The sequence below is a fragment of the Dipodomys spectabilis genome, unplaced genomic scaffold (genome assembly GCF_019054845.1).
Source record: "Dipodomys spectabilis isolate Male_0828 unplaced genomic scaffold, ASM1905484v1 ptg000162l, whole genome shotgun sequence".
NCBI classification, from domain to species: domain Eukaryota; kingdom Metazoa; phylum Chordata; class Mammalia; order Rodentia; family Heteromyidae; genus Dipodomys; species Dipodomys spectabilis.
The window spans coordinates 2,459,794-2,485,135 of NW_024870839.1; positions in this window are offsets into that span (position 1 = coordinate 2,459,794).

Genomic DNA, 25,342 nt, shown 5'->3' on the forward strand with positions numbered 1-25,342 from the left:
TCTCCAATTAACCAGAAATTAACCAGAAAACATGAAGTGGCGCTGTGGCTCAAAGTGGTAGAGCACTAGCCTTGTGCAGAAGAACCCAGGGACAGCACCCAGGCCCTGAGATCAAGCTGTATAACCAACAAAACAAACCAGAACAAACAAAAAACTTAGAGGTAGAAATCCAGGTTCAGAGCAGCTACTTGCCTAAAATCATAAGCTAGTTGCCAAAATAAGCTTTATGAAAAATAAAATGAAATTAACCTTCCCCACAAGTCCATGGGAAACAGCTGGAAGAAGAGGTAGATTAGGGGGACGATTGGAAGCTGAACGGAAATTCAGTTTATAGTCAACTGTAAAGAAGCAGAATAAAAAAAGAAACCCAAACCCAATACAATAATGGTCATCCATATCAAAGAAGGACCGTAAGCAGGGAGTCAGACAGAAACTAGATGAGCAAATGTGATGCGCAAAAACGGTGTGTATCTGCAAAAAGCCCAGTTCTCCTTTATGTATCAGTGGTTCTCAGCCTAAGCTGGACTATACATTAAAATCACCTGAAGGAAGAGACCCTACCATCAACAAAGAGCAAGTATATCAAGCTGAGCGCTGGTGGCTCATGCCTATAATCCTAGCTACTCGGGACTCAGATCTGGGGGATCAAGGTTCAAAGCCAGCATGGGCAGGAAAGTCTGTAAGATTCTTATCTCCAATTAACCACCAAAAAGTTAAAAGTGGGGCTCTGGCTCAAGTGATAGTGTGCTAGCCTTGAGCAAAAATGCTCAGGGACAGCACCAGGTCCTGAGTTCAAGCCCCAGGACTAGGACAAAAAAGAAAAAGAAAAAAAAAGAACAACTATCCCCCAGTGCCCAGGAACTTCTGGGAGTGAGGATTCAAACCCACCCCAAGATGACCAAAGCCAAGCCAGGCAAGAAGCGCTGAGCTAAAGAAAGGCCTGTGTAGAGAAATGGTGGAAGAGAAAAGAATAGAGATTAGCTGGTGATGGTGGCTCATGCCTATAATCCCAGCTGCTCAGGAGGCTGAGATGTTTGGATTTCAGTTCAAAGCCCAAACAAGAAATTCCAAAAGACTGATCTCAAATAAACCAGCAAAGGAGCAGAAGGGGAGTTATGACTCAAATGATAGAGGGCCAGCCTTGGCTAAAAAACTTGAGGGATAGTGCCCAGGCCCTGAGTTCAAACCTCAGGACCAATACCAAACAACAACAACAAACAACCCACCAAGCTGTGCTCCAGTCACCCAGAGGCTCCTGGTACTGAGGAGAATGGCACAACCTGGGTAGAGTTCCAGAAAGGTTTTTGCAGGCACTGGGTAGGTAGTAGGTACTTGCTGGGGAGTTGATAGAATACCAGCAAGGACTATGAAGGCCAAGGGCATGGAGATGGAAAGATGAGGTGGGCACAGGTGTCTGGGGTGAAAGGTCAGGGGGGAAGAGCCTGGGTGATTTGGCACTTGGCCACCTTATTATAAGCAGAAATGATGTTTAAAGCAATGAAATATATGAGACCAATTTCCACATCAGATTTTCTGCTAAATGTGCAGATTTAAGTATATCTTCATTGCCCTTCCCCACCCCCAGCCTTCATCTCTCCTGGAAAAGTTAATGGGCAATGAAGACAGAGGCAGGAAGTAACAAGACAGAATCCAAACTCAAGCCAGGCCTGTAACCCCAGCTGCTTGGAAGGCAGAGATCCACAGATCATGGTTGAAGCCCAGTCAAGACATAAAAGTTTGAGAGATTCCATCTCAACCAATGAATGGGAGTGGTGGAATGTGCTTGCTGTCCCATCAATAACAGGATGCACAAACAGGAGCCTTGCAATCTATGTCAGCCTAGGCATGAGGTATCTTGAAAATAATCAGCACAAAAGAACCATACTGGAGCAGGTGAAATGTTAAATTGCCTGCTTAGCAAGCACACAGGTTCAAGGTTCAATCACTACCAATAAACAACCAACCCACCAGCCAAACCAAAGGGTTGGGTATGGTCATGGACTTCTTCTCTAATCCCAGCTACTCCGGAAGCCAAAGTATGAGGATGGCGATCCAGGGCAAAAGCACAAGACTATCTGAAAAACAAATGAAAAGAAAAACGGTCTCAGAATGTGGCTCAAGTGGTAGGACACTTGTGTTACTAATCATGAGTATCTTGAGTTCAATCTCAGTACTGCCAAAAAAAAAATCTTTTTCTTTTCCTCCTTCTTTCTCTCTCCTTTCCTTCCTTTTTTTTTTTTTTTTTTTTTTTTTTTGCTGTTATTGGGACTTGAACTTAGGGTCTGAGCACTGTCCCTCAGCTTTGTCACTCAAGACTGGTGTTCTACTTCTAAAGCCACAGCTCCATTTTGGCTTTTTGCTGGTTAATTAGAAATAATAGTCTCACAGACTTTCTTGGCTGGCCTGGTTTTGCACTGTGATCCTCAGATCCTAGCCTCCTGAGTAGCTGGGATTACAGGCATGAGCCACCAGTGATTCATACATCTTAAATATACCTCAGAAAGATGAAATGATTTGCTCAAGAACAAACAGCAAGCATGAAAAATATTTTAAAACATCATTAAAAATTGGCCTGTGCTATTCCCATTGCATAGTTTGTCTATATCTGGAGTCTTGAGTTTCATTCACAATTTCAGTACACCAAATGAACATTTGATATAATTAGTAAAGTTTTGCACAAATATGCAAAAAAATGGGGCAGTAGTTCTGAGTTTGGAATTGGTCTTTTTTCCCCCTTTTCAGTGTGAAATGCTTGTAGCTGATGATATTTGAGTTAGATTTTTCCTCATTTACTAGGTTTTAGGAAATACATGTGGAGACTTGAACATGCTGTTTTAGAAAAATAATCATTACTGTATAAACAAATATGACAAATTTATGGGATGCTGGCATGGCATGATTTCAAAAGGTTCAGTGAACAAAAAAATGTCAAGTATAACCAGGCATCTGTGGCTCATGCCTGTAATCTTAGCTATTCAGGAGATGGAGATCTGAGGATCCAGGTTGAAAGCCAGACCAGTCAAGAAAGTCATTGAGAGTCTCATCTCCAATTAACCAGGAAAAAGCTAGAAGTGGAGCAACAGCTCAAGTGGTAGAGTGCTAGTCTTAAGCACAAAAGCTCCAAGACAGTGCCCAAGCCCTGAGTTCAAGCCTCAGAATGATCACCAAAAGGAAAAGAAAAGGAAAGAAAAGAAAGAAAAGAAACATCAAATGTGAAAGTCCATCTTTCTTCCTCTCCACAGGTAAGGGATTGTTTCTCTGTTTGACATAGAAATGGCTACCATGTGGTTAGCTCCCTCCCTTATTTCCCAAATAAGTATTATAATTGGAGGTAGGGTGGAGAGGGGCTGTCTCGATCTTTAAAGAAAATATGTGTTGTGTGGATTTGGAAAAGAAGAAAAGGAGGTAGTGCTCTTGAGGGATGGGGGAAAAAAGAGTCTGCTTCGACTTGCCTTTCTTGGGAAAAAAAAAAAACCAACATTCTTTCATAAAGCATTTTTTTTCTAAAGTATTTGCCCTTGAGCATTTTTTTTTCTACTTACCCCTGCTTATCTCCCAAAACAAACATTTATTCCTTTCTAGTAGAGTGTGAGGAAGTTCCTTTGAGGTTATGTCCTACAAACCTATTCAAGCAGGGCCTGTCACCTCCTTCCTTCAGTACAACAAAAGACTAACTCAACCACAGACAGCCAGGCAGGAGAAGCCCAGGGCAGAGATTTCCCTCACCATCCTGGCTGTTCAGATGTTACCTATGGGACCATCTCTAAAAGGTAAACACACACACACACACACACACACACACACATACCTGTATTTTTGTGTGTAAATAAAATATTAAGTCCTTTTGATCCAATGGAAAATGTATGTCTGTTTGTGTCTGCCTAGTTGAAACAAGATGATCTATCCTTGGAAACTTTTGTGTCATTTTAGCATACAATGTCACTGGCCTACAACATGACTATGTAGCACATAACCATAGTAAAAAGTTAATCTTTTCCACTTCATCAGAGTGTCTTTTTGTGTATGTGTGTGCCAGCACTGGGGCTTAAACTCAGGGCCTACCAGTAGAACAACACTTTCACATTTTGCTTTTTTGATGATTCATTGGAGATAGAGTCTCATGCACTTTCCTGCCTGGGCTGGCTTCCAACCAGGATCCTTATATCTCAGCCTCCTGAGTAATTAGGATAACAGACCTGAGCCACCAGCTTGCCCTTGCTTTTTAAATTCTTTTCATTTACAGCTAGTTTTATTTATAGCCACTTCTCCATTGACTCTTGCCAGAATAATTTTCCCAGAAAATCTTTAGTAACTGGTCTGTGTAAACTGCTCATTAATTTTAATGTTTATGTTTTAACATTTATGTTTCTGTCTCCTCTCCTGTCTTGTAATTCTTTCAGACTAAGATTATATAACCAGTTTACTGCCCCATTCAAGTGCTTAGCTCTCAGCAAACACTTGATAAATATGCATCCTTTCCCCCCCTCTACATTCTACAAATCCATCTTAAAAACCCACACCTAGCTCCTGGTTTTCTGGCTAGTATTTGTTAATAAAATTTGTATTTGGACATGACTTGTATCCTGCTTAAAAATCATTTTAGTTGCCAGGTGCCAGTGATTCATGTCTGTAATCCTAGCTACTCAGAAGGCTGAGATCTGAGGATCGCACTTGAAAGCCAGCCCAGGCAGGAAGGTCCATGAATCTTATCTCCAATAAACCACTCAGAAAACCAGAAGTGACGCTGTGGCTCAAGTGGTAGAACGCTAGCCTTGAGCTGAAGAGCTGAGGGACAGCGTTCAGGCCCAGAGTTCAAGTTCTATGACCGCCCCCCCCCCCCCCCCCCCCCCCCGCCCCCAAGTCACTTTAGTCTTGCAAATATTAAGTGGATTTCTTTAAGAAATTTATGTTAATTATCTAACATAGTGAATATTTGTAATGTCGTTCACCACATTTAAGTCTCCAGAGGAGAAGAGTTGTAAGAAATGAGGGAGTCAGCATTTGTCTGTGGCTCATGCCTGCAATCCTAGCTACTCAGGAGCCTGAGATCTAAAGATACTGGTTGGAAGCCAGTCCTAGCAGAAGAGTCTGTGAGACTCTTATCTCCAATGAACCAGCAAAAGCTGGAAGTGGAGCTGTGGCTCAAGTGGCAGCGCACCAGCCTTGAGCAATAAAGCTAAGGGACAGAATCCAGGCTGAATTCAAGCCCAAGTACCAAGCACTGGAGGAAGCAGCTGTTTAAGGACATGACACTGAACCTCTTTTGCCCAGTGCAGTGCCCCTATCTTTCCGTAGCATCCTTACCACAAGCCTGGTAAGTGTTGGAAGTTTCTGGAATATCCATTACTTCCTTGACCCATTTTTACTTTCCATAATGCTGTAATAAGCGGGAGCGAGAAAATCCACGGAGCACGGTTAAAGGTGACAAAGGAGTTTTATTAGTTGGTCTACAACCCTGTCCTGGGTTGTCTCAGAACTAGTAGCTGCAACCTCCAAGAGGACTTTTTTTCCCGTTTCCTCCTTCCTACAGGCCTCTCTGCTCTCCTCGGGCCTCTCCAACGCTACATGATCCTCTCCAGATCTCCGTAGGCCTCTCCGCAGCCCAGGTCTCCCTCAGCCCAGGTACTGCTCCGCTCTGGGAGGCTGTCTCTTCCCGCATGTCCCTTGCAGCTCTCTTCTCCCACTATCTCCCCTGCCCGGAACTCCCCTCCCCAAATATCCGGTGCCCCCCAAGCCGCCCTTCCATGCCCTGTCCCCAGCGGCCTGGCCTGCATGGCGGGGATGTCAGCATGGTGTGGGACTTCCTCTTCAGGTTCTCACACTGCCAGCCATCTAGATCTTTTCTGCTGAGACCCCAATGTATCTTTAGAAGTACTGGGGTGACATGGGGACTTTGTCTCTCCCAGGGCCACACTGCGGGGTTTCTCTTGCTGAATGAGGGACAGGCATAGACTCTTGCAAACCCTTTTTCATCGGTGTCAAGGCTCCGGATTCGTTGGAGTGGCTTTGGGTGGAACTACATATCCGGTCTGAGCAATCCGTCACAGCCCTCGGTGGACGTGGCCGCACATCCATTGTGCACAGTGCTCTCCCGCTATGCTGGGTTCACACCTCCTCGGGAAGTTCAGGGGGAGTGCACACCTCTACCCCCGAGTAAGGGAGAGTATTATCCGGAATACGGTATTTTTCTATAAGTACTTATGTTTATAAAAGATGGGGATTCCAACACGCGTCTACACTAAGGAGAGGCTGAATTATCGGCATGGTTGTGAGAGAACTGTTGGGTAAATAGGGATAAAAGGCGGCAGACAGAACCGTGCGGCAGATGACGCAGGGCCCGCCATGGTGCTTCTACTTCCCATAATGCCCTGGGTTCCCACTCAACCAATGAAAACAGCCAGGGAAGCGCATGCATAAGCCATCCACCAATCAGCACAGAGCCTTGGGGGGGATGTGGGCGGAACCCCCAGCTATCCTAACCGCCGTCTGGTAGGCTGCCTAGAGCCCCAGCGTCGGGAGCACTCTCTGAGGAGTCTTTCAACGCTCTCCTGCATTTTAATTCTGTGATTAGGAAAAAACAAATGTGAACCTTGAATGGTATCAGTTTTATAGACGAGGCAGCTTGACAGAGCAGAGATAGCACAGTTTCATAATGATGATCAAACTGGGATTGGAACCTGGATACAGTGAGTTTGTTAGAGTATTCTGCTGCTTTGATGTCGCTGTGGGATCAGGGGTGTGTGCCCAGCCACAACTCATGTCACCGTGGGAGCAGGGATGTGTGCCCAGCCACAGCTGATGTCCCCGTGGGAGCAGGGAATGATGTCACATCAGATGATGTCACCACAGGATCAAGGATGTGAGCCGCAGCCACAAATGATGTCACAGGATTGATGTCACGTCACATGATGACACTGTGGGATCAAGGAGATGTGCCACAGCTCCAAGTGAGATATTGCTGTTTTGCCGGTGGTTTTTGTTGCGATGAACATCTGGCTAAAAAAAAACCAACCCATTTTTTTTTCTCCTTGAATTGTATAAAGAATTTCATTTTAAATTAAGCTGTTTGCATGAAAGAATACCTGGCTTCCTAAGTTGGTTCCCATTCCAATGACTGAGAAGCAATGGTATTTACAGGAAATGCATATAGCCTGAAGATACCAAAGCAAATTCAAATTACCTTAGATTTTGATTATTTTACTCCTTTAACATCACCCAGTTAAGCTAACTCCAGCGAACAGCTGATCTCTTATTAAATTGTCCCTTCCCACCTCACCCTTGCTCAAATAGATAAATCGGGAAGGCTTGAATTATATAGTTTAATTTGAAGGAAAATGGAGCAACGGTGTAGAAAGCTAGAAGATACATGTTATTCTCGGGGCTAGGAAACAGGGTTTCCTGGCACTTGAATGAAAAACTTTTATTTCTGCAGATTTATTCTGAGGTCCTCCCTGAACAGATTTGCCTTGGGTTTCTGCTGGTGATTTTTTTTTTTCTGTCTGACAGGAATGTGGGCTTTGTTTCCTTGAATAGTTCAGTGCAGATTAGTGCTGTGCCAATTTCCTGTGGCCTTTCAAAGCTGTGATTTGAGCCCCAGTGGCTCCTGGCCTTTGTACAACTGGAAACAATGGGTGACTTCTTTTCGGTTTCCCTGCTGGGTTCTTAGACCAGGAGACGTGGCTAAAGCCCTACCTTACAGGTAATTAACAATAGATAATGTTTTCTCCGCATTAAAAAAAAATTAGAGCCAGTAAAAAAGGAAGAGAACCCCCTGAGTTTGTGGGTTAGACATTGCAATGGATTTAAGGGCACAGTGGCTGTCCTGGCATTGGTCAGGTGACAGAGGATCTGGCTCCCCCAGTTGACAGCACAGAACTTTTAGAAAGTAGATGGAAACAAGCATGTTAGCAATGAAAGTGCTTTGATGCATTTGGAGCTATGCATTGTGATTCAAAGTATGCTGTTTATGCCTGAGTTAGATAGATACATAGTTTCTGTTTTTGTCAGTTGTAGGTCTTGAATTCAGGGCCTGGGCACTGTCCCTGAGCTTTTTCACTCAAGGCTAGTGCTCTATCACTTTAAGCCACGGAGCCACTTCCAGTTTTCTGATGGTTAGTTGGAGATGACAGTCTCCTAGACTTGATTGCCTGGCTGGCACAATCTTCAGATCTCAGCCTCCTGAGTAGCTAGGATAATAGATGTGAACTACCGGTGCCAGGCTAGAAGGGGAATAATTTCATAAGCTGCTGACATGTATTCCAGCTAGTTTTTATGGTTTATAAATTCAGTGCTAGAACTCACCCATTAAAAAAAAAGTGTCAGCTTAAGAAGTTTGCATTCGCCAATACATTTCGTCAATTGTCTTATAGATAACTAACATGAAAAAAACCCTTGTATCTGTGCTAGTGAGAGGATAATAATACTCTGAATAAATACTATTTTACAGATTACCCTTTGTACTATGTGCAGTAACTCAGTCTCCTGAGTAGCTAGGATTGCAAGGTGTGATTCATTAGCTCCTGTCTAAATTCAGTAGTTACCAAGAATTACTCTGCCCCATAGCCTGGCCATAGCATTGGGGGTAGCAGAAAGATAGTGGCCTGTCCATAGGAGTTTATGGCTTCTATTTGGTAAAATAGTAATATTTTATTTTTTTGTTTGGGTGCTGGTCCTGGAGGTTGAACCTGGGGGCCTATGCACCATCCCTGAACAGATTTGCTCAAGGTTAGTGCTCTACCACTTGAGTCACAGATCCATTTCCAGCATTTTGTAGTTAATTGGTGGTAAGAATCTCACAGACTTTTTCTGTCCTGGCTGGGTTTAAACAGTGATTCTCAGATCTCAGCCTCCTGAGCCACTAGAATTACAGATGTGAGCCACCGGTGTGCAGCAAAAATAGTAATCTTAATCTTGTATCTACAGTTATGTAAACCAATGTTCATGAGAAAAAAATGTTATACCAAGATCTCCCAACTAAATTATTTTTAAAGTGATATAATTTTAAACCAGGTTAGTGACATTCAGGTCTCCAGTCTCTGAACAAACAGCATGATAATATCTTTCTACTCATTTGCACCTGAGAGGGAACTTATGTATTGTTTAAAACCAGAGTAGCGTTCTCTAAGTATGTTCAGAAACCCTGGTGACAAAACACTTTAGCTGCAGATGTGTAGAAAGTACATTGGCTGATGAGCCCAGACTTGCTATGCCAGCACAGTACTGAACTCCATGCCAGGCAGATAGGTTCAAGGGTAAGGAAGCTCTTTCCATGTGTGTATGTGTGCGCACACATGCACGCGTGTATATGTGTACCAGTACTGGGCTTGAACTCAGGGTCTTATGCTTTCACTTGGCTTCAATTTTCAAATTTCAATTAAATAGTAGAGTCTGACCCTTTACCACTTAATCCACAGCTCCATTTCTGTGCTGGCTAATTGGAGATAAGAATCTCACAAACTTTCCTGGATTGGCTTAAACTGAGATCCTCAGATCTCAGCCTCCGGAGCAGGTAGTATTACAGGCATGAGCCACTGCCACCTGGCTAACAGGATTATTTTATTGTGAGTACACACATAGCTAATCCCAACAGCATACAAAACTGACTCACACCACTTGAGGAACGCAGAATATTTTTCAGAGGCTTTGACATGATAAACATACATGTGCACTATGTAAACATGAGGTCATAGTTTAAATGGATACTTTAAGCAATTGCTTCCTGTACAACCAAATGAAAAACATGCTGCTTTTAATGACTGTGGTAATAATACTAGATTGGTTGTGTAATTCCAAGCCAGTCACTATGGGTAAAATGATGAGCAGTCATCTTCAGAGGCAGCATTTCTTAAGGGAAATTATTACCACTATTAATAATAACATGAAAAAGAGGCCAGGTGAGAATTATCTACTTGAATTTCAGAGCAAAACTAAGGGTTACCTTTTTTTTAAAAAAATCTTCTTTATGGGATTATTTTGCTGTGATCATTGCAATACTAAAAAATTATAGCTCCTTTTTGGGAATTGTAAATATTGTTGCTATTGAGCTTTGATACTTTCATGAGTAATCCATTTTTTTTTTTACTTTTTTTTTTTTACTTTTTTTTATCTTCTTTTGCTTATTCTCATTGTTGTAGTTTGCCTCCAAGAAATTGCTCACCTGGGCAAATTCTAGAAAGGTGAGGGTAAACTGAATTCTTTCTGTCCCTTTCTCAAATAACTCTCTGAACAGAGTTCTACTTTATTCAAAGCACAGATTTAAAAGAAGAAAAGGAAATAAAGCAAAAATTCTGGTCCATTTCAAGGTGCCTTTTTTTCCCTGAAAGATCATGGTATTTTAGGGATCAGTGTGTTGCAGAATATAATAATGGGAGAATCTGAGTAGAAGAGAGTTCTCTTTAATTTTTTATTTTAGAAATAAACCATAGTTAGGATTAAAGATGAACTGGTAGTGTTCAGCTATTGGAAAGTCTCTTTACTAATCTATTTTCCAAATAATATTTGTAACTTCATAATAGGAATTTAGATATAAATATTTTCTTTTGGCCTGTTGTTTTAAAATATAATTTTTCCCCCAGTCCTGGGGCTTGAATGCAGGGCCTGGGCACTATCCCTGAGCTTCTTTTGCTCAAGGCTAGCACTCTACCACTTGAGCCACAGTGCCACTTTCAGCTTTTTCTTTGTATGTGGTTCTGAGGAATTGAACCCAAGGCTTCATGAATGCTAGGCCGGCACTCTACCACTAGGCCACATTTCTAGTGCCCCCCCCCCCCCAACCTCCCCTCTCCCCTGCCAAAAAGGTACAAAATTGTTTAAAATTCTTACATCAGCAGTCAAGAGAGTGCTACCTGCCTTAGTCCTAGCACTTGGGAAGCTGAGGTAATTGGATTGAAAATTGAAGTCCTGCCTGTGTCAAAATTATAACAGCAGAAACTTATTTTTATTGTATTTTAGATAATAATTAAACATTTTTATATGGATATTCTTTTATTTGGCATTAAAAAAGAAAGTAAATAAGCCAGGAGACTGGTATAAAGCATGTGTAAATAATTGTAAAACCCCTCTGTAAAAACACCTGGGTAACTGGATTGTGTGTAGTTTTATTTTTATTTCTTCCTTTGCTAAAACAATGAATTTGTGTGAAATAAATCACCGAAAAGGAGGAGGTAGTGCTTGCCAGTCATGGTTTGCCGGGTGAATCTCTTGATACAGCTTCCAGTGGAGATCAGTAGTTTCCTTAGTTGGGTGCCTGTAGTCCTAGCTACTCAGTCAGGAGGCTAAGATTTGAGGATCAAGGTTTGAAGCCAGCCTGGGCAGAAAAATCCATGAGCCTCTTATCACCAGTTAACCAGCAAAATGCCAGAAGTGGAGGTATAGCTCAAGGGGTACAGAACGAGTCAAGAGTGAAAAAGCCAAGCAAGAATGCAAGGCCCTGAATTCAAGCCCCAATACTAGGCATACAAGCACACAAGCACACACACACACACACACACACACACACACACACACACACACACACACACACACACACACAATTTTATGATAATAGTAGAATGCCAAATTATGTCATTTTGTTCCACAGATTAGAGGAACTTTTTAATTATAAGCAAAGAAACTTCTTCAGTGTACACAAGAGAATGATGACATCTCTCATCTTTTCCAAGGAAAGAACTCATTTGCTGAAATAACACAACGTACTGAGGAAGAAGTGACAGCCTATTTTTATTTTATTTAGTAAACCTTTTAATACTAGATAGGTAGGTGTTCTGCCAGAAATAAGGTATTTTAGAACAGCAATGAGCTCACTCAGTTTCCCTATTCTAAGCAGAGTGTTTTTGATGGCTTAGCAGACGTGATGTCAGAGTTTCCCCATTCCATATTTGAATGAAACAGGTTGCAGGAAACCATTTGGCTCAAGTTTTGAAACTCTAGGACAAAATGCCCATGGTTTCAGAGCATGGTGGCTTTGGTAAGTCATAAAACAGAAAGCTGAATGCCAGTGGCTCATGCCTGTCATCCTAGCTACTTAGAAGGCTGAGATTTGAGGATCTTAGTTAAAAGGCAGCCTGGTCAGGAAAAATCTATAAGACTTGTATCTTCAATTTATCAGTAAAAAGTCAGAAGTGGAGCTATGGTTCAAGTGGTAGAGAGCCAGCCTTGAGTGAAAAAGCTAAGGGACAGCAACCAGGCCCTGAGTTCAAGCTCTAGTACCAGTACAAAAAAAAAAAAAGAAGAAATTAAAACCACAATACTGATAAGCTAAATATACACTTCTCTCTCACACACCATTTCCTCAGAGAAGGAGAGTACTAAATAGATGGAGGGAAGAAGGTTACTGTTTGTCACTTATATGGACACTCAGGGTTGTTGAGTATTTTTCCTTTCCAGTCACAACTAAGCTAGCAAAATTGTTTTGTAGTCTCAAGTGAGAAAGGGCAATTTAATCAAGTTCCTATGTTCAATAATCTATTTGCCATTAAAATTTAGCAGTCATGGACTAAGGATGTTTAAAGGTATTTAGCAAATACAAAACAAAATTGAGAGTGGGTGTGGGGAGAGATGAGATTGATGGCAGGGGTGGTACTGATCAGGAGTCATTGTACTCATAAATTGTTGTTTTTTTTGGGGTGTCCGGTCATGGGGCCTGAACTCTGGGCCTGGGCGCTGTCCCTCAGCTCTTCAGCTCAAGGCTAGCGCTCTACCACTTGAGCCACAGTGCCACTTCGGCTTTTTTCTTTTTGCTTATGTGGTGCTGAGGAATCAAAACCAGGGCCTCATGCATGCAAGGCAAGCACTCTACCACTAAGCCACCTTCCCAGCCCCTGTACTCATAAATTGTTATGTTGAAATGAAACCCCTTTCGCACAGCTAGAGATAATAAATTTAAAAAAAATATTAATTCTAGGGACAAAAATGATCACTCTTGTGCATACTTGTCTTTTACAGTTTTTTTTTGTTAAAGCAACAAAACAATTACTCTGTAGAAGACATTTTTGTCATCTATGTAAATCACCAGTTACTTAAACATCACATTCTTAAATTTTATAGAAGAAATTATTATTATTTTTGTTGTTGTTGTTCTCATGGGACTTGAACTCTGGGCCTGGGCACTGTCCCTCAGCTCTTCAACTCAAGGCTAGCACTCTACCACTTGAGCCATAGGCGCCACTTCGGGTTTTCTGGTACTTAATTAGAGATAAGAGTTTCATGAATTTTTCCTGTTCAGGCTGTCTTTGAACCATGATCCTCAGATTTCAGCCTCCTGAGTAGCTAGGATTACAGGTGTGAGCCACTGGCACCTGGCTTTATAGAGGAAATTCTAATATATGACTTGAATTAAAAGAATATAAGTTTTCCTTTTTGTTGCATGTGCCAGCATTGGAAATTGAATTAAGGGCTTGGGCATTGTCTTTAGTTTTTTTTTTCCCTAAAGGCTGGTGCTCTACTACTTGAGCCAGGCCTCCAGTCCAACATTTTGCAGATTAATTGGAGACAGAATCTTTTTTTTTGGGGGGGGGGTCTGGTCGTGGAGCCTGACGTCTGGGCCTGGACGCTGTCCCTCAGCTTTTCAGCTCAAGGCTAGCGCTCTACCACTTGAGCCATAGCGCCACTTCTGGCTTTTTTCCTTATGCTTATGTGGTACTGGGGAATTGAACCCAGGGCCTCAGACATGCAAGACAAATGCTCTACCACTGAGCCACCTTCCCAGCCCTGGAGATGGAATCTTGAAAGCAACTTTTCCTGAGCTGGCTTCAAACCACAAACCTCCAGGTTTCCACCTACTGGGTTGATATAAGTACAGGTAAGAGCCATTGGCACCTGGCTGAGAAGTCTACTCTCAAAGGAAGTTGGGAATAGCTAGGTCAATGTCAGCAATGGCCAGTGTACTGTGATTTGTGATTCATTCTGTATATATTGTATAACCCTTGGGTGGGTGTCTCGTCTTTTCTTTGCTCCTTGCCAGTCCTGATTCTAGAATTTAGAATAACATACCCTACATTTCTCTTGCTATTTTCTCTGCAGGGTAACAAGCTAGGTGCTGCACTTGTGTATATACAAGGTCCAATCAGGAATAGAAGGAATAGAGGTGAGCCGGTTGTAGAACATTGTAGCTGTGCCTCCCCCCCTCCCCCAAAGGATAATCCTTTCTGTCTTCATTAGCTAAATTGGTACCATTCAGTTCCACACACTGCTAAAATTCCTGCTTAGGTTCTGGTGATCCAACAGTGAACAGAGGAACTACAGGCCTTTGCCTTCACAGAGCTATCACAGAGGACCAAGGCCGTGGTAGAGGAGAGGAGGTAATGGTTGCAGTGGCAGCCACTGGGCTTTGGTGCGTGAGGTGCACATGTGGAAAGACAAAATGATCGGCAGACTCGGCCCTTTTCATCTTTCCTGTCACAGCACATGGAAAAGGAGCTCTACACACATCCCATGAGGAAGCCACATGGAAGTTCCTGCTCTTCTGTTCCACAGGGCACATTTCCAGGTGCCTTCCAGTGTGGGGATGAGATAAGAAACAGTCTTCTTCAGTATTGCTCCCCTGGCACTTTCAAGATGGGTCAAACACACTTTTTTTTTGGTCGGCTGTGGGCCTGGGCACTGTCCCTCAACTCTTCAGCTCAAGGCAAGCGCTCTACCACTTGAGCCACAGCGCCACTTCTGGTTTTCTGGTGGTTTATTGGAGAGGAGAGTCTCACGGACTTTCCTGCCCAGATTGGCTTTGAACCGCAATCCTCAGATCTCAGCCTCCTGAGTAGTTAGGATTACAGGCATGAGCCACCAGTGCCCAGCATTTGTTTTTTTCTTGAAGAGAGATATTTTTAAATTCTGCAACATCTGTTAGTATGGCATCGAGGGTCAAGCAGTCATGTATAAACATGTTTCTTGTTTTTATCACACATCTGGAGTTCACTGTTCTCTGTACTACCTACTTCTCATTGTCTAAGAATTTTTATTTCTTTTTTTAAATATATATTTTTATTGTAAAGATACTGTACAGAGGGGTTACAATTACATGAACAAGGTAATGAGTCCATTTCCTATCTAGCATTGTTACCATCCTTTATTTTTCCCCTACCATCCCTTTCCTCCCCACCTCCCCAACTCTTCCCTCCCCTTCCCCCTCAACCTTGTAAAGTTCATTTTCAGCATACTGTCTTGTACATCTCATTGTTAATGGGTCATCCTTATTGCAGCATTTTGTTATTTTCCTTCCCCTCCCCCAAATTAGAAAAATGTATATACAGGATCAAATACATTGACAAGAGGGGTTGTACCTTGAGGGAAGAACATACGAAGAAACACACACACACAAAATCACATACTACATTATAAGTACAATAAAAAGAACAGCAACAAAGATAAAACCTCTTGTGTCCCTATCTTAGGGTTCATTTCAGTTAGCATCAGGTTATATGGTCATATGTATATAGCTTTTGCCCTCTTCTGCTTGCCATAGACATATACTAGTTATTGCAAATAAGGGAAACCATGGGACCTACGTGTCTTTGGGCCTGGCTTACTTCACTTAATATAATTTTTTCCAGTCTTTCCATTTCCTAACAAATGGGGCAATGTCATTATTTTTTTCGATCCATTCATCTATTGAGGGGCATCTGCATTGGTTCCATATCTTAGCTATGTTGAAAATGTTGCGATGAACATAGTTGTGCTGGTAGCTTTAGTATGTCCTTGTTTGTGATCGTTTGGGTAAATGCCTAAAAGTGGGATTGCTGGGTCATAGAGGAGCTCTATGTGGAGTCTTTTGAGGAACTGCCATACTGCTTTCCAAAGTACTTGAATAAGTTTACATTCCCACCAACAATGCAGTAGGTTTTCCTTTCGGCCACATCCCCTCTAGCAGCTGTTGTTATTAGATTTCTTGATTCTAGCTATTCTAACTGGGGTGAGATGGAATCACAATGTTGTTTTGATTTGAATGTCTTTTATGGCTAGTGTTTCTTCATATGTCTATTGGCCATTCTTATTCTTTTTTTTTTTTTGTCAGTCGTGGGGCTTGAACTCTGGGCCTGAGCACTGTTCCTCAGCTCTTCAGCTCAAGGCTAACGCTCTACCACTTGAGCTACAGCGCCACTTCGGTTTTCTGGTGGTTTATTGGAGATAAGAGTTTCACGGACTTTCCTGCCTGGGCTGGCTTTGAACCATGATCCTCAGATCTCAGCCTCCTGAGTAGCTAGGATTACAGGCATGAGCCACTGGCGTCCAGCCTATTGGCCGTTCTTATTTCCTCTTCAGAGAAGTCTCTCCTTAAGTCATTAGCCCACTTATTAATCAGGTGGTTGTTTCTTTGAGGATTTGTTGTTGAGGGATTCAAATTTTTGAGTTCTAAGTATATTTTAGATATGAGACCCTTGTCCATTGTATGGCTTGTGAAGATCTTCTCCCAATCAGTGGGCTTTCTATTGATCTTGCTTGCTACGTCCTTTGCCATGCAGAAGCTCTGCAGCTTCATGCAATCCCATTTGTCCAACCTTTCATTGATTTGTTATATTTCTGGGTCTTTATTAAGAAAATTTCAGAAGCTGGGCGCTGGTGGCCCACGCCTGTAATGCTAGCTACTCAGGAGGCTGAGATCTGAGGATCACGGTTCAGAGGGATAGCATTCAGGCCAGAGTTCAAGCCCCATGACCGAAAAAAAAAATTCTGCCTATGCCAAGGAGCCCTAGAGTTTCTCCTGTTCTTTCCTGCAATGTTTTCAGTCTACTTTGACTTCGAGGTCTTCGATCCATTTGGAGCTGATTCTGGTGCAGGGTGATATATTCCAAAGACTATCTACAAATTCAATGTGATATCTATCAATATCACAACCTCATTCTTCAAGGAAATACAAGAAGAAATCCAGAAATTTGTATGGAACAATAAAAGACCCTGAATAGCAAAAACGATCCTTAGCAGAAAGAACAGTGCTGGAGGAATATCAATACCAAACTTCAAACTCTACTATAAAGCCATAGTAATCAAAACAGCTTGGTACTGGCACAAGAACAGACCTGAGGACCAATGGAATAGAACTGAAGACCCAGAAATGAACCCACAGACCTATAGCCACCTAATCTTTGATAAGGGAGCTAAAAAACTAGAATGGAAGAAAGACAGCCTCTTCAGTAAGTGGTGGTGGCAAAATCGCCTAAGAATTTTAAATAGCAAGCAAAAGCCTGCACTGGTGGCTTATGCCTGTCATTCTAGCTACTCAGGAGGCTGAGATTTGAGGATGTGGTTCAGAGACAATCTGGACAAACTCAAGAGACTCTTACCTCCAATTAACTATAAAAAGCCAGAACTGGAGTTATAGCTCAAGAACACTACTAGACTTGAGCAAAAAAGCTAAGGGACAGCAGCCAGTCCCTGAGTTAAACCCCAATATTTATTTTCTCTCTCTCACATTCTCTCTCTCTCATTCATATTCTCTCTCTCTCTCTCTCTCTCTCTCTCTCTCTCTCTCTCACACACACACACACACACACACACACACACAGAGCAAAAAGGTTAAAGAAATGGACTGTCTGTTTTGATCTGTTGTCCATCTGGGGTTATCCTGGTCTTTCTCCACCTAGTTTGTGACAACTTCTCTTTAGACTTTTTTTTTTTTTTTTTTTCTGGTCGTGGGGCCTGAACTCTGGGCCTGGGCGCTGTCCCTCAGCTCTTCAGCTCAAGACTAGCGCTCTACCACTTGAGCCACAGCGCCACTTCTGGCTTTTTTCTTTTTACTTATGTGGTGCTGAGAAATCGAACCCAGGGCCTCAGGCATGCAAGGCAAGTGCTCTACCACTGAGCCACCTTCCCAGCCCTCTCTTTAGACTTTCTATCATCACCCCATCATAACAAATTGATTTACATGATTTTATTTTCTTTAATAAAAGACCAAAGGACAAAAGATTTGACATCTTTGCAAATACTTTCAGGAATACCATATTCAGTTTTTCATGGCAGTTTCTTTTGGTCAGCAGAGCAGAAGGCATATTGTTCTTGCACAGGACTGATGGATTGTTTTATTATTTTAGTTGTACTGATGCTAGGGCTTGAACTAGGGCCTCTTGTTCTTGCTTGCCTTTTTTTTTTCCTCTCAAGGCTAGCATTCTACCACTTGAGCCACAGCTCTACTTCATCTTTTTTTTTTTTTGCTGGCTAATTGGAGGTAATAGTCTATCAGAATTGTCTGCCCAAAGTGACTTTGAACTGTGATCCTCAGATCTCAGCCTCCTAAGTAGCAAGGATTATAGGTGTGAGGTACCTGTACCCAGCTGACTGGTAGATTTTAAAATACCATTCAAACACATGTTGCTGATATTTTGTAAATGTATTCTAAAATATAAATATATAATATATGAATTAAAATTTCTTTTTTTGTTTTAAAAAGGAAGAATTTGCTTTTAATAAAGACATGAAAATGGATTGTAAATTCTAATAGCTCTAAAAGACCTTAAAAAAAAAAACTCCCAACAGTTTCCTGGTTCTCTAACTTCAACCTTACCAGAAGTAGGTTTTTCTCTTGAATTTTGCTTCAAGTAGTTACCTTGGTGGTTCTTTACAGTATTGTTTCAAGTGAATGTATACATTGTTACGCTGATGAATTAGTAAAAACACTCGCAGATTATAGACCTCTCTCATCCTCTCAGCTCTTCAAAGCAGTAAATTAGTGTCAAGCATTTTCTATTTTTCTAAGAAATTTGTCACATTGATCCATCACTTTGTACATTGTATAATGATATTTTGCAAATGCATTCTAAATATAAATATATAATATATGAATCAAATTTTCTAAAATGTAAGAATTTGAATAAAAATACATGAGAACACGAGCCAGGCACTGATGGCTCTTGCTAATCCTGGCTACTGGGGAGGGTCATAGTTTGAGGCCAGCCTGGGTAAAACAGTTTGTGAGACTCCTTCCTGATCAGTTTTGGACATGGTGGTGCATGCTGGTCATCCTGATCAGTGTTGGACATGGTGGTGCACGCTCGTCATCCTAGCTTTGTAGAAAATGTAAAAAGGAGGATTGTAGCCCAGGTGCACCCCTGGACAGTAAAATGGTGTGAAAACTGCCCAAAATTTGACGAAGGCAAGAATTCCAGAGGGAAACTCGTGAAATGGATTTAGCTTGTAGATGGTACTTGGCTAATTTTGTAAATGTCAGTAACCCCTTTCCATATATAGCCGCTATTTCAGCAGGTTATAAATATTAGGTATGTTGTATCAAGATGGAAAACTTTGGAGTGAAAAGTTTATATCATGTATCTCATATTGGAAAAAGACACATGAGATCATTTATCTAATTTGGGGAGGGGAAGATGAAGGGGAATAATAAAATGCTGAAACAAGGTCACAGGATGACCCACTGCAACAATGATACTCACAAGACACTATATTGGAAAGGAACTTTACACCTTGGGTGGAGAGGGAGGGAGGAGTTTGGGGAAGAGGGAAAAGGAAGGATAGTAGGAGAAAAACAAAGGAGGGGGTAACAATGTTCTACAAGAAATGAACTCATTACCTTACTCATGTAACCATAACCCCTCTGTAGAGCATCTTTACAATAAAATATAATTTAAAAAAAGCTCAACTACATCCCAGTTTCTCCATAAAAAAATAAATAAATAAAAATTATGCTGCTCTTGGGGCTTGAACACAGGGCCTTGTGACTGTCCCTGAGCTTTTTGTGCTCAAAGCTGGTGCTCTGCCGCTTGAGCCACAGCTCCACTTCTGGTTGGGGTTAAGAGACTATGGACTCAACTCTGGGCTGGCTTCAAACCATACTCCTCAAATCTCAGCCTCCTGGGTAGTTAGGATTATAGGTGCATGTCACCAGCACTTGGTTTTAAATATTTTACACATTAAGCATATAGGCAATGTCACATAGGAAATAAAGTTCTTCAGGCTTTTTATAGCAGAAGCCAATTATCAATGGGATGGATGGAAGGAGGAGGGAAAAATAGACTTAGCTAAGTTCCTAAAACAAAATATCAAGGTTTTACTGATTACTAATAAGTTTTCAGTTTATAGCATCCCCCCCTCCCTCATTCTAGGGCTTGAACTCTGGGCTCCATGCACTTAACTGGCACTTAACCACTCCAGCCATGCCTCTATTTCTAGCTTTTTGGAGTCTCAGATTTGTCTGCCTGGGGTGGGCTTCAAATGGTGATCTTCAGATCTCAGCCTCTTGAGTAGCTAGGGTTACCGAAGTGAGCCAGCAGTGCTGCTTCTTCCTTCACCTTTTAAGCATATCAAAAACGATTTGGTTGCCGGGCGCTGGTGGTTCACACCTGTAATCCTAGCTACTCAGGAGGCTGAGATCTGAGGATCGCGGTTCAAAGCCAGCCCGGGCAGGAGAGACCCTGAGACCCCTATCTCCAATAAACCACCAGAAAAACGGAAGTGGCGCTGTAGCTCAAGTGGTAGAGCCCTAGCCTTGAGCTGAAGAGCTGAGGGAGAGTGGCCAGGCCCAGAGCTCAAGCCCCACGGCTGACAAAAAAACAGAAACAAAAAAACGATTTGGCTGCCCTGCATTTACTTGGCTGCGTGTGTGATTTAACAGGTTTGTCAATGCCTCGCTAGGTGGAGTCAAACAGATAAAATGTAAACCAGAAAATCCCGATATGCTCGCCCTGTCTTAGGCAAAGAGGGTGACAGGACCAGGCCATGCCAAGCTGTGCCAAGCCATGTTCCTTCTCTACTCATTATATGCTGAGAAATGGCGTGATGCAACACAAATGTCTCAGCAACAGCCCTTTTGAAGCTTTCAAGGAGGTTCTGTCCTGCATTTGTTCCTTTGCAAACTCTGTAGTTTGTATACTTGGAGAGACCTCTTGCCTGGCAGAAACACAGGTTATTTTATTATTGTTATTGTTGTTGTTGTTGTTACTGTTATTGGTGCCAGTGCTGGGACTTGAATGCAGGGTTCTGTCCCTGGGCTTCTTTTTAGCTCAAGGTTGACATTCTACCACTTGAATCACAGCTTAACTTCTGGCTTTTGGTAGTTCATTGAAGATCAGAGTCTCATGGACTTTCCTGCCCAGGTTGTCTTTGAACCACCATCCTCAGATCTTAGTCTCCTGAGTAGCTAGGATTCTAGGCATGGGTCACCAGCACCTAGCTGAGACACAGACTTTCTTTGTGAGTTTGCCTTTGAGAATGTCAAGCAGTATCTGCAGAAAATGGGTTCTTTTTTTTTGCCTATGGTTAATTTTGATGTTTGTTTGATTTTTTCATGGTATGAGAAGTTAAGAATTTATAAGATTTTATGAAAGGAAAAAAAAGAAGAAAGCTCTTCTCAATTTCTCTAAACCCGCTGACTCTTCAACACAGTTTCCCTTTTAAGGATATGAGGTTAGGAAGTGGCTCTGTAGCTCAAGCGGTAGAGCGCTTGCCTTGAGCTGAAGAGCTCAGGGACAGTGCTCAGGCCCAGAGTTCAAGTCCCACAACTGACAAAAAAAGAAAAAAGGAAAAAAAAAAGAATATGAGGTTAGCCTGTAATCCTAGCTACTCAGGAGGCTGAGATTAGAGGATCGTGGTTTGAAGCCAGCCATGGCAAGAAAGTCTGTGGAACTCTTATCTCTAATAAACTGCTCAGAAAAAGCCAGAAATGGCGCTATGGCTCAAGTGGTAGAGTGCTAACTTTGAGAGCAAAGAGGATCAGGGACAGTGCCCAAGCCCTGAGTTTAAGCCCAGGGACTGGCAAACATGTGTGTGTGTGTGTGTATACACACATACATATGAGATAATTGGTTTGATCAGGCTTTTCAACGTTTCAGAATTTGCTATTGAAAGCATGAGAGCAAGTGCTTCATGTTCTGGAGGAGGATATGCTAGCCTCTGGATTAAGTGAAGGGAAATCCATATTCTCCAGGCCTCTTCAGGACCATTCTCCATGAGAAGCACTGTGCTTATACTGTCTGTGCTGTGGCCAAGAGCAGAACTGAAGTCACCTACTTGGGAGACTGAAGAAATAATTATCACTAAGAGTTTCTGTATGGACTATTGAGAGCAGTTTGCTTCTGTAGTTGCTTTGTCAGCCTTAATGACCTTTTTTGTTTTTTCATTTCATTTCACTTCGTTTATTTATTTGTGTGTGTGCCAGTACTCAGGGCCTAGTGCTCTCACTTGGCATTTTTGCCCAAGGCTGGTGCTTTACCCTTTAAGACAAGCTTCTACTTGCAGCTTCTTGTTGGCTCATTGGGGATAATTGTCCACAGGCTTTGCTGCCACAGGTGGCTTTGTTTGTGTGATTTTGTTGGTCGTGGGGCTTGAACTCAGGGCATGGGCGCTGTCCCTGAGCTCTTCTGCTCAAGGCTAGTGCTCTACCACTTTGAGCCACAGCACCACTTCCAGTTTTCTGGTGGTTAATTGGAAATAAGATTCTCACAGACTGTTCTGCCTGGACTGGCCTTGAATTGTGATTCTCAGATCTCAGCCTCGCTAGGATTACAGGTGTGAGCCACTACTCCCCAGCCAGTATCTACTTTACTATCAAGAAATTCTTGTTCCACATATAAACAACTTCAATAATCAACAAATGCTGGGCCAAATGACTTCACCTTGTAAATATTCTAATATATGTTTTCTAGATTCTTCCATCCTATAATCCAAACCTCACACTTTAAAACTTGATGATACTTTTTTTTTTTTTTTTACAATATTTTCATAAAATATATCTCGGTACCTACAGTAAAAACTTCCAATGCCCTAACAATCCTATTGCAAGGTTTTAAATTTCTTGGCTCAGTGTTCTGAAGTCCTGGCTTGTGAATCTCCTAAAGACTTGGTTTACTTGAAGGAGAGAAAATCATTGGATGTGTATAATAGCCAGTCTTTAGACTACAGCAATTCACCATTGCTGCTTTTTTCTATAATATATACCCCGAGGGTCTTGTGTGTTACTTAATGCAATTAATTATCTGGGTGTTTGGTGATCAGCAATGAAAACAGAGATGAAGAAAACAGAGAAGAGACTCTTTCTCTGCAGTAGACAAAATCTGAAGGTAGAGCCAGGTGCTGGTACAATGTGTGTGTTGACATTTAATAAAAGCTGTAAAGTAATGTCATTACTTTTCTCTTGTAATATAGATATATAAAGTATACATAATTATATGCACCATAGATATTTATATCTTAATTATACATTTATAAATACAGAATTTCATATTTACAAATGTATTAATATATAAATAGCATATTATATAATCTAAAATATATGACAATATATTATATACTATTTATATAATATAATTTCTATGGATATATGCATATATATATTTTTTGTTTTGTTTTTCCTTGCTTATGGGGATGTCAAAAAAAGCAAGTCCGGATTTCCTTATCTGGGTTTCTGCTTCCTACTTACATGGAATTTCTTCTGCTGAACAATTTCTCAGTGTGTTCTACTGGGACAAAGGTTCAGTTGTCCTCAGAGAAATGGACAATTAACCGCTCTATTTCCTTCCTAGCAGCGTTACTGATGGGTTGGCAGACATTTATTCCAAATCCCAATTTTGGGATGTAAAGTAGAAAATGTTCATGGCTTAAAAGCATGGCTGTCTCACAGCGGCCCACCCTGAGCGGTGTGAGGTCAGGGATCGGCTGGTCTGTGAATGCTGCACTCCCCACCAAAAGAAACTCATCAGAAGTCTGAGGAAGATGGGCCTTCCTATGCTGGGAAGTGCTGAATGACTGTAATTAGGATCCTACGTTCAGCGCTGCACAGCCAGCAATAGTCGGCACAGGCACTTTCTCCATTTCATTTGGTAATTACTCAGCAGTAAATAAAAAAAAGTAAAAAAATCACAGAGGGAGAATTGAGGACACAGAATTCTTGGGGTGGGGGGTGGCTCATGGTGGGCAAAGGATTGGAACACCACACACTCCTTGAAATTGTTACTTTCCCCACACCAAAACAACCAGACTGAATGTAAAGGGCTTTTCTGGCTCCATTCAAAGTTGTTTTAATAAAAACTAGAAACTTCTAGAAACTAGAGGATTGGGGAGTGGGGAGGGGAGATATTCAAGAATCTCTGGAAAGAGGAGGAAAGAAATTTATCTTCTTTAAAACGTGTTTACATGCAGTTTGTATGCAGGTTTTAACTTGAGGTTAACTTCCAATAATAACTAAACACCAGCCACTGGATTCTCTACCTAGTTCATATCAAAAGAGTTTATTTACTGATTTCTGGGCTCCAAACCAGTGTGTTCTTCAGTGAGCTTCTTAGGACATGTCCTGTTTGGGAAAGGATTTCTTTTCTCGTCTTTGTTTCTCACTCTCTGTCTCTGTCTCTCATCCCTCTTTCTGTGTGTTTCTGTCTCTCTGTCGCTCTGTTCTCTCTCTCTTTTTCTCTCATTTTGCTAGGCCTGGGAAAACCGGTGTGATCTTATTCAGAAGCTGGAGTGGCACAGTGCAGAGTCACTGGCCCCTTTAAAGGGGGCCGTCTCTCTTCTCTCGTGTCTTCAGAACAGACCTGTGTTGGAGCCAGATGGTTCCTGTCTGCTGCGTCCAGTCAATGCACTTCCTCCTCCCACAGACAGGAGCCCCTCTGACCTCCTTCCTTCCCCACCCCTTCCCACTTTCTGCCCCCTCCCCACCCACCACTGGGCCTCTCTGTTTTGTCCCGCTAGAAATAATCTTTTATTGCCCAGTTGTTCGGAAGTGACCTTTTGCCCTTGATTAGATAGCGCCGGGCTCTATCACCGGATTGCTTTTGAGCTGCGGTTGCTTTTTGTGTGTGGCTGATCCCGGGGCAGGAGAACAATGAGAGGTTTTGCACAGGCCTCCCCGGCAATAGTGGGGGTGGGAAAAGCAGCCTCGTGGATCCTGGCTGCAAAAACATCTTTTCTTTCTTACACTGAAAAACGAATGGTGTATTTAACTTAGATTCCTGCTTAACAGCCATGCATTTCAAAGGAATAGATTAGTATTTTAGTATATATGACTTCAATGTACAAGTATACTATGAAGCTATATAAAAGTGGATAGCTTTATAAAATGTATAGATAGCTTTCCATTAAAATATTACTTTTATGTTCAGATTATAGAGTGTGTAGCTTTATGTAGTGGATGTTTTTTTTTTATAAATTTTTATATTATAATATTAATCAAAAGGTCTAGTGACTTTCCCTAAGAATAATTTTTCAGAAGGTCTCAATCACAAACCATATAACACATGTGCATAAAAACTGAATGCTAATTCTTATTTAATATTGTTTATTTTTGGCTTTACTGGGGCTTGAACTCAGGGCTAGGATTATAGACATGAGCCACTACACCTAGCTTCAAACTGCTTAGCTTGCCTGCACATAAACTTATCAATAATCTCCATTGCTTGTTATTTATTTATTTTTG